The following is an 8869-nucleotide window of genomic DNA, read 5'->3' on the forward strand; positions in this document are numbered from 1 at the left end:
TAGGCGTATCCTTTTCTTTGGAGAACTCTCAGCTGAGAACTTGAAGGAGTAGAAGGGCTTTAGTGCTGAGCTCATGGATCACAGGCCTGGGGGTTTGAGCTGGCTGCCAGCAGATGTTGACATGGCAGGATCCTGGAAAACGTTCCTGCTAGAGAAAAATGCTAGCAGAAATAGAACCAAATGTTCAGAGCTGATGTTTTGAGTGAGCTCTGTGCTTGTTCCCCTGTTGTTTATGAGCTTTCATTAGGAAAGCGGATTCTTGGGTGGATATTCCGTGAAATACTGTCAGGCTGTTTTAGGTGACGCTGAGAAAATTATGTCTAAAGCTTTTGTGAGCCACAGTGGGGCATGTTCTAGCTGTTGGCTGGTCTGCATATCATTCTATTTTGCTACATGAAACAGTAATGTGCATAATGTTCTCAGTTACATTAATAGGCTTGTCCAATGTCAGCTGAAAACTGGTCATTAACTGAAGTAGCTGAGGATGAGATGTGCTTTTGCTGAGGGCTTTGCACTATGCTTGTCCTTTCTCACCATAGCGCTTGGTTCTTGGGACTGCCGAACACAGATGAATGTGTGAGTTGCACTGCTCATCAGTTCAAAAATAATGAAGGCACTTCCTAAGTCTGCAAACTCTTCCTACAGGATATAAATTGTAGCAGAGTTTGCTATTAGAAATGGAAAAGTATAATGAGTTTCTTAATTGGGCCATTTTTCCTCAATTACTTGGCCAGACAAACTTCCCTGCCACAGGAGTTCCCTGTGAAACCTGTATTTCAGGCAGATAATCTAAAGCACGCAGCATCATGTCCTCAATAAGGTCCCATCTTTTTTACCTTCTTAGTTGTATTGACTCCGGAACAGATACACAAAACCAAATCTGTGATCATGACCAGCAAGAGGTCCATAAGACAAATCAAAACCCCAAAGAATCAGAGAGACACGAAAGGCTGGATGAAAACAAAACAAAAAAGGTGTCAGGCTGTTGTTTTATGACGTAAAGAAAAGCAAACAAAGCCAAGCTCTGTTTTGCGTTGCTGCAGTTATACCTAGTCTAGACCCAGCAGTTCAACATTGGGTGACCAAGGGTGGAAAACAAAGTGCTCCTTCTGGGCTCAATCCAAACTCTAGCTCATGGGGCTCAGCCCTGGTGTGCTGCTCATCTGTAGGGATGCCATCATTACCCTTGTTCTCTCTGAAATGTCTGGTCATGAGAACTCTTAGAACGTGCTTGGAATATCAGCGTGGGTTGCAGAAGACGGTGTGCAACACGAAGGTTATATCCTGTAATAAACTGGTAATTGGAAGGGATAGTACAGTAACTGGTAGGAAGTCTGAGTAAGATATCATTTGTGTGTTTATGCTGAATGTCTTAGTCTTTTTTAAAGAAAATTATTCATAACATTGTTTTACTCAAATCAACTTGTAGCCTATGATCGAATGCCTCTTTCTTACCTTCCAGCTGCCTCATGTTAATACCACATGAAAAGGAGGTTTGAAGTGCTCTGCCATCTATGGATATTAATGAATGGCCTCTGCTCACTTTCAGGAACCTGGTAAAAAACAGATTTTCCTAAACAACATCCCAAAGTTTCCCCTGTCACAAGTGAGGCCACGTTCTGCAAAGGAACTCATCCACAGACCCACACACACTATCATTTCTTATCACAGACAACCATGCGATCCTCCTTGCGGCTAATCGAGCTGCAACTTAAAAGGCCTTTGTCTCATTCCTCTGGTGAAAGGTTGTTCCAAAGCATCATTGCTGTGAGGATTGAGTAACCTTCTAATTTCCAGCATAAGCATATTCATGAGAAGCTTTTCTTCTCCCCTAACCTGATGTCTAGAACGCATTTATAGGCCAGAGCTGAATTGCCTCTTAGCTGCTGTTTTGCTTAGCTACCGAGCAAATACACCCAAACAGGCTGAGCTCCTTTGAAAATCTCTACTTTCTGAATCCAAAACAAATCCTTACCAGTAATTTTTCATTTATTTTAATGAGTTTTTCCAGTTCCAAATGTGTCTAAGACTAAAACTTCCAACCTGAAGTGGGAGTCAGCACAGGAACGCTGTTTGATGCGTTGTTTCAGATGAAGTCTGGAAAAAAATTCAGTATCAGATCTGTAGCAGTGCAATTGGACAAAACTGCACTATGTATTTTTAATATGAATACTTTCCTCGCAGCATTGTCATCATGCCTGGCCTGCTTTGCTGTTCAGATATTCTAGCAATCAATAATTTTGAGTGACCTGCGGAAAGGGAGTGGAAACATTGTCAACCTCTGTTAGGAGGGGTTTTTTGCATCACCAGTAGGTGTGTTGTTTGAAGGAACCACATGTGAGTGGCTGTTAGATCAGAAGTTATCACTGATCATTTCACTTGGCTGGAAATATGAGTTAATTTAGGCAGGTGCAACAGTGTCCAGACTAGATGAAAAGCTTCTCCAGGGAGAGTCCACCCCAATTCATGACAAAGATCTTTGAAATCATCAGTTAAAACAGGAGACTGCTTATAGAGCGTGGCCTTAGTGTAGAAGGGTGATTTACTTTGATGTACCGTATACACATGTTTTCAAATTTGGATTATTAGTAGTAATGAACTCTTAAGGAAATATATCTAACAGCCTACAAAACATCTCGCTGAACATACATACACAAGCAAACTTTCATATGGTGTTTGTTTCCAACCTTCTTCAAATCAAAAATTCAAAAATATAAGTATGGTGAAGTAAGATCTACTGACAACAGTTGTCTTTTGTGACCTTCTAAAAGTATGCCAAGGATCACTGGGAATCTGCAGGATATTGCCTGTAAGGTGACTCCCCGCAAGGTTTAAATAAGTTTACAGCAATGAAGGCAAATGATATTAAAAACCAAACAATCAAAGAAAGAAAAATAACCCTTGAAATGCAGCAAGGTCAGCAGATGCTTTGGGAAACCTCAGAACAGCTTCATTCCAGTTCAGTGTTTTGGAACTTTTCTCAGCATTCCTGTTTTCAGAGCAGAAGCCAGTTTATTGTCTCTTTTGTTTCTACAGAGCTATTGTGTTTCTGATGCATTCTGTCTCTGTCTTTCATGGTAACCTTTTAATTCAGTTTTGTGGCAGATGTCTTCATTTCTTTTTCTGGTCTGTCTTGTTCTTCCCAAGCAGAAGTTGCTTCCCAAGTCACTAATTCTTTTGTGGACACTTTTTCCACCACTTCACCAATGGCTGCGTTATTTCTCTGTCCTGGTGGAAACATTGCAGCTTACATTCAGGATGCATTTGTTAGTCTCTGGCAAAGATCAGTTTTACTCGCTTGGTCAGACTTGGAGACCCTGAAAAAACACGTGCATGCCACATGAGCCCCTGTGTCATGGATCTCTGGGACCAAGGCTCTGGTAATTATGAAGAAACTGTTTAAGATAGAAGACAGCTGGGAGGGCTTTTATGACCTTCATTCCTGGTACAGAAAAAGAGGACATTAGGAGGTTGTAACAACAGATAAGAAAAGATTAGAAGGTAGAACAGCCAGCACAGTGACAAAAATACCGCTGATATACTCAACTGATGGAAGGAGTTGGGGGACAGGATAGAGAATGGGATGGGGTGCCATGAGCCAGCAGGGCAGGGCCAGCCCAGTGACAATATCCAGGCTCCATTAGGTGTCCACATCACCAGACAAGTCTGGTGATGAGTCAGGTCTGAGGTTAAGTTGGGAACTCAACCACAGGATTGGGGTCAGGGCCCCAATCAGAATACAAATAATCAAAGATTATAACAGTTAGAGGTGACAATGCTTTAGGCAGGTTTTGATAAGCAGTTAGGGCATCACTGAAGAGTTGGTAATATAAAATAATCAGGGATTGAGTCAGCACAAGAATAAACCATGGAAAATCTGTTCTTGATCTCAGCTCATAAAGCCACATTCCCGTAAATGCAGAGAGCTATTCAGCAAAGTCAGTTGCTGGATATCTCAAGGACGTGAGCATGGAAAAGGTCTGGACTTTCAGTTACTATGCAATTTCTGATACAACAACAGCCACAAACCAGCACATCCACCAGTTCATGATGCAACTGCATTCCCACTTGCTTACTATGGGATGATGCTATGTAGAATGATGCTATATGACTGAAGACTAACAAATGCACTATTTATATCTAATGCAGGGTCAACTGGTCTTGGCTGACAGATGCTGCCCAGAATTTCACATGTAAATTTGAGTTGTCACTGCAGTATCACTTTCAATGTTGGTGAGAGCAGAGAACTTTTGAAGTATTTTTACACAGCTAACCCTATGGTATGGCTACAAAGAAGATGATGTTCCAACAATGCACCAGAGACGGTATCTCCAGTACAGAAAGGGAACCATTTCTGTCATTGCACAGGGCAGTAGGGAAACCCTCTTTGAAATCTCGTATGCACTCTGGTCACTTCCACTCAAGGAAGCTTAATGACTACAAGAAGTGCAAAACAGACCAGGAGAATGAAGGACCTGCCTCAGTAGAAAGCATTAAAAGAGCTGGGTTTTGTAGCCCAGCAAAATGAAAGCTGAGAAAAAATATGATTTCTCTCTCAAAGTAGCAGGGTAAGTATCAAAGATAAAAAAGCAATTACTTAAGCTAATGGATGGTGTGGGTAGAAATTAGCCAGACTGGAAATGAGAGGAGACAATTTCTGAAGGAAGTTCTATGAGATGTTGCCTTAACTTGGTTACCCCAAAGATACCTTTGAGTCCTTGAGTATCTTCATTCTCAAATCTTTTGTGGAAGTGCCAGTACAGGTCATGTATTTCTACTTAGCTTACTCTTCTTTGGAAGTCAATGCACCATCCACTTTAGAGTAGCTGTGTGGTTCTGTTAAATTCGTACAGACAACAGCCATGTATGATGGCCGTGTGGCTAAGTAAAGCACTCCGAATGCCCTCAAAACTTAGGAGGTATATTTTGACTTAGGACACACACTTTAATTCAGCTGCCCAATGCATGCAGGTTGTGATTATCCCATTTTTAACATTCAATATTGCTTTTTAAGCTACTTGTTCAATATCTGGGTTCACATTTATATTATTTCCTGCAAATAATAGAAATCCTACTCTGATTATACTATTACTCATTTCATCACAGTCTTGGTGGATTTCACTGACATTGATGAGTTTGATTTCACCCCCAAGAACCCAGATTGTACTATTGTTCCTTGTTTCTGACTGGCTTTGGAGACCAGTTCATGTGAGAGACTGTGCTATGCTTAGTACACAGAATGTTAAAATTTAGATGGGCACCTCTAACATGCCTTCACTGACTGTGTGGAAGGACACTTTTTATGAGCCCACAGACAACAAATGAAAACATTTTTTTAATAGGAAGTACAGAAAGTAGGCACTAAGTCACAGAATAATCTTGGGAGGGACCTAAGGAGATAACCTCATGAAAATCTTTGCATTAAGGGAGGATGAATATCAACAGTTCATGAGTGACCCATTTTTGTGTAACCTTCTTGGAGAATCCACATCCTCTGTAGGCAGCACATTCTAGGTCTTTACTACTTCTATAGTTAGCAAGTTTTTCCTGACAGCTTGACTCTTTTTCACCTAAAGATTTAAATAATACTGATTTTTTTTTTCCATCTTACTCTAACCCCTGGAATATGGGGAGTAATTAAGTAAAAATTGGTAATAAATAACTAATCCCTTATTATTCACAGAAAATAGCTGTTTCCTTAGCTCTCCTTTCAGCATTTGCTTTCATAGATTAAGCACCCAAACAGCTTCAGTCTTCCATCGCAGAATAACATCACATGTTATTTAAATTTCTGTTGCTTAGGTGGTTCTCCCCTAGATGCTCACCATGGGTCTGTTCCTTAAAGTACTATTCCCAAAAATGAACACAGGACTACAGCAGGGGAGTCATTAGCAATTGGTAGCATGGCATAATTGCCTCTCATATTTTAACTATTACAGTCCTATAAATACAGCCAAGAACACCTTCCTTGCAAAAGCATCACACGGTTGACTCACGTTCAGCGTGTGATCCTGCATAAGCCCAGACCTGTCTGATTTCACACATCAAGAGCAGGACTCACGCCGCTGGCTTCTGCCTCTGGCCTGTCTGCAGCTGGGGCCAGAGCTGTATGAGCTCTGCTGGACGGGGTGTCCTGCCCACACCGTGCCTCCACGTGCCAGCTGTGGCTGGTTGCCACCACCTGTGATTCACCAGCCGTGGCTGTGCCAACTGCCAACCAGCCCCCTGAGAAGATGACGGCTCGTGTTGCAGGCTGGAGCCGTGCCCGCTGCCCCACTATGTGCATGAAGGTGCCAGATGGCTCTGGCCCAGCCAGGCATCCTGATGGGCCATTAAGTGAATGCTTGAAAAGCCCACAGCCCCCAAATCCTTTCCTGTTCTCCTTCGGATGCTATGATCCTCTGAAAATTCAGCAGGCAGAAAGGACTCAGATGGAAACTTCTCTTCCCTGAATTGTCAAGGTTGGCAACTGGAGGGAAGGTCTTTAGCTGGAGGAGGAGACATATTACAGCTACTCAACCTGAAACCTCCAGAAAAGGCCTCATTCAGAGATAGTTCCCAAACATTTCTGAAGACAAAGTACTGCTTAGAGAGCTCTAACAGGCTACTTTAAAATAACTCCATACTCACTAGGAACACATGAAAATCTTTCTTCCTTTCATGTTGCTGTGCCTTCTCCTGGTTCCCACACCCTTCCTTGGTTTTACATGTACAGCTACTGAAAATAGGAGTGCCTTCTGTGTTTAGGCATGCTAATCTTCTCATGCAATAAAGAACAGTCTTTAGCTGGGGTTTTATAGGCTTGTGCAACTCATTGACAATGAGCATATTCTCTTCCACATAATCTGGATTAAGGTAGACAATGCTTTGCATCACATATTAGTGATTGCCAGGCTGTGTTTTAAGGTGAAGCTTTCTCTGTGTACTCTGTATTTCTGCTTTGTGTTCTAGCTTGGAAGGAATAATATTTCAAAGTGAGCAGATAGATGTGGCTGGCAATCATTTCTGTAGGCCTGGGAAAATCTTGTTTTGACATCTGGCCCTTGAGTTGCCGGTTCCTGGGTCAGTGATTAGATCTTCCTATGTACTGGTCCAATACGTAGCACAGTGAGTAGGTAGACTGGCGACACTGGGAAGTAGGGTAGATGGCTGTGCATGACTTGAGTACCTGCTTCAGTCTGAACCCATGAGCTGAACTGGAGTTTCCAGCCTGACTTCAGTGTCCCACCTCGACTCCAACGCTGGGTGCGTCTGGATGGAGGCGCTGTGAAGATAAGCCACCACAACCAACAGCAGTGCAACCTTCCCCAGGAGTAAAGCACTTTGCAGATCACCGACGCTGTTTTTTAATATGATTTTTAAATATAAATGTCAAGATGTTTGCCTTGCTCTCTCCAAGGCCTTTCTGTGAGATACACACCCTCCTGTACAAACAGCTACACCACAATCCATACTTGTGATTCCTAACCTTAGTGTGAAGTCAGATGAATTTACCCTTAGGGAGAAGCTCCTTCCCCAGGGGGTCCCCACCTCTGGTGGGGATGCGAGGCCATCAGCCCACCTGGAGAAACCAGCTAACTCACAAGCCCAAGGCTACCCCAGCCATTTGTGTGACTCTTTCCCCATGTCAAAGGGTTAAACACTTCATTTCTTTGCAGCAGGCACTTGGATACTTCCAGCCATTGTGTGGGCTGCTGAGTTTGTTGGGAATGTCTATTGTCTGTGTGGTCCATTGTTCTTTCCTTCAAGGCAGCAGATCACTCTCTGCTGCAGGTTGTCTCATCTCTCCTCCTCCCCGTGGGTGGAAAAAACCACCTTCAACAACACCTAGCAGTCTCTTGTGCCACTCCTTGATTTTCTTTCTGATTTGATACTTACTGTGACTTTTAAATCTCACCAGAATAGTTCTGCTTTGAAGCACGACGCTACATGCTCTCTTAGTTGCAGTGTTATTGAAGTTTGATGGAAGTAGGTTTCATTCGGGAAGGAAGGGGGAGGGATGGTACCAGCTTTCTATTTCTGTAAGCTGCTCCAGATCCTCACTCTCTGCTGTTCTCTGCTTTGCTGAGTGTGAGAAATTCCATTTCTTCTCTTCTCTACTTACCCATTTAGTCCAACATGCTCCTGCGCTTGGGTGCTAGACTCATACCTGGTCCCTTAAATCTCATGAGGGTCTTGAAAGAAACAGGGCACCACCTAATCTGCTGTTTTCTATATATAACTGGAGCGCATGACACACTTCCCAAAATAAGCTGCAGTATTTAGTGGCTGCTGTATTGTCATGGGGTGCAGGATAGGAAACACGGTTTCTGAGCTTTCATGAGGGTTTTTATTGCTAACCTGACTTCTCACTTTTCTAACTGAAAGCAGCAGGCTTTTACGTCTTCGTTGACTTCATCGTTTTACAGAACAGCTGGTAGAACTAAGGGGGGACCTCATTAATGTTTATAAATATATAAAGGGTGAGTGCCATGAGGATGGAGCCAGGCTCTTCTCAGTGGCAAACAATGATAGGACAAGGGGTAATGGGATCAAGCTGGAACACAAGAGGTTCCGCTTAAATTTGAGAAAAAACTTCTTCTCAGTAAGGGTGACAGACACTGGAACAGGCTGCCCAGGGAGGTTGTGGAGTCTCCTTCCCTGGAGACATTCAAAACCTGCCTGGACATGTTCCTGTGCGACCTCACCTAGGTGTTCCTGCTCCAGCAGGGGGATTGGACTAGATGATCTTTTGAGGTCCCTTCCAATCCCAAACATACTGTGATACTGTGTGATACTGTGAAAATAAACATAATTTAATGGCATTTGCACAGTGCAGGAAGTCAGAGGGATTATTGCCTGTGGGTATGTAGGGAGTGGTATTCAGCTT

General features: G+C 42.9%; 1 long non-coding RNA gene across 2 annotated transcripts; it reads right to left on the reverse strand.

Moving 5' to 3' along the window:
• Window positions 1–2524: 2524 nt before the first annotated feature.
• On the reverse strand, window positions 2525–8424 carry LOC135579527 (uncharacterized). 2 transcript variants are annotated; one of them, XR_010472736.1, is made up of 2 exons: window positions 6631–8424; window positions 2525–3317 (listed from the first exon to the last, which is right to left on the reverse strand). It is a non-coding gene; the product is annotated as an uncharacterized LOC135579527 (long non-coding RNA). The 2 variants fall into 2 exon arrangements; XR_010472735.1 differs by having other exon boundaries at window positions 2525–3442.
• Between the last annotated feature and the right edge of the window lie 445 nt (window positions 8425–8869).

This window comes from Columba livia, chromosome 5, assembly GCF_036013475.1.
Source record: "Columba livia isolate bColLiv1 breed racing homer chromosome 5, bColLiv1.pat.W.v2, whole genome shotgun sequence".
In the NCBI taxonomy this organism is placed as follows: domain Eukaryota; kingdom Metazoa; phylum Chordata; class Aves; order Columbiformes; family Columbidae; genus Columba; species Columba livia.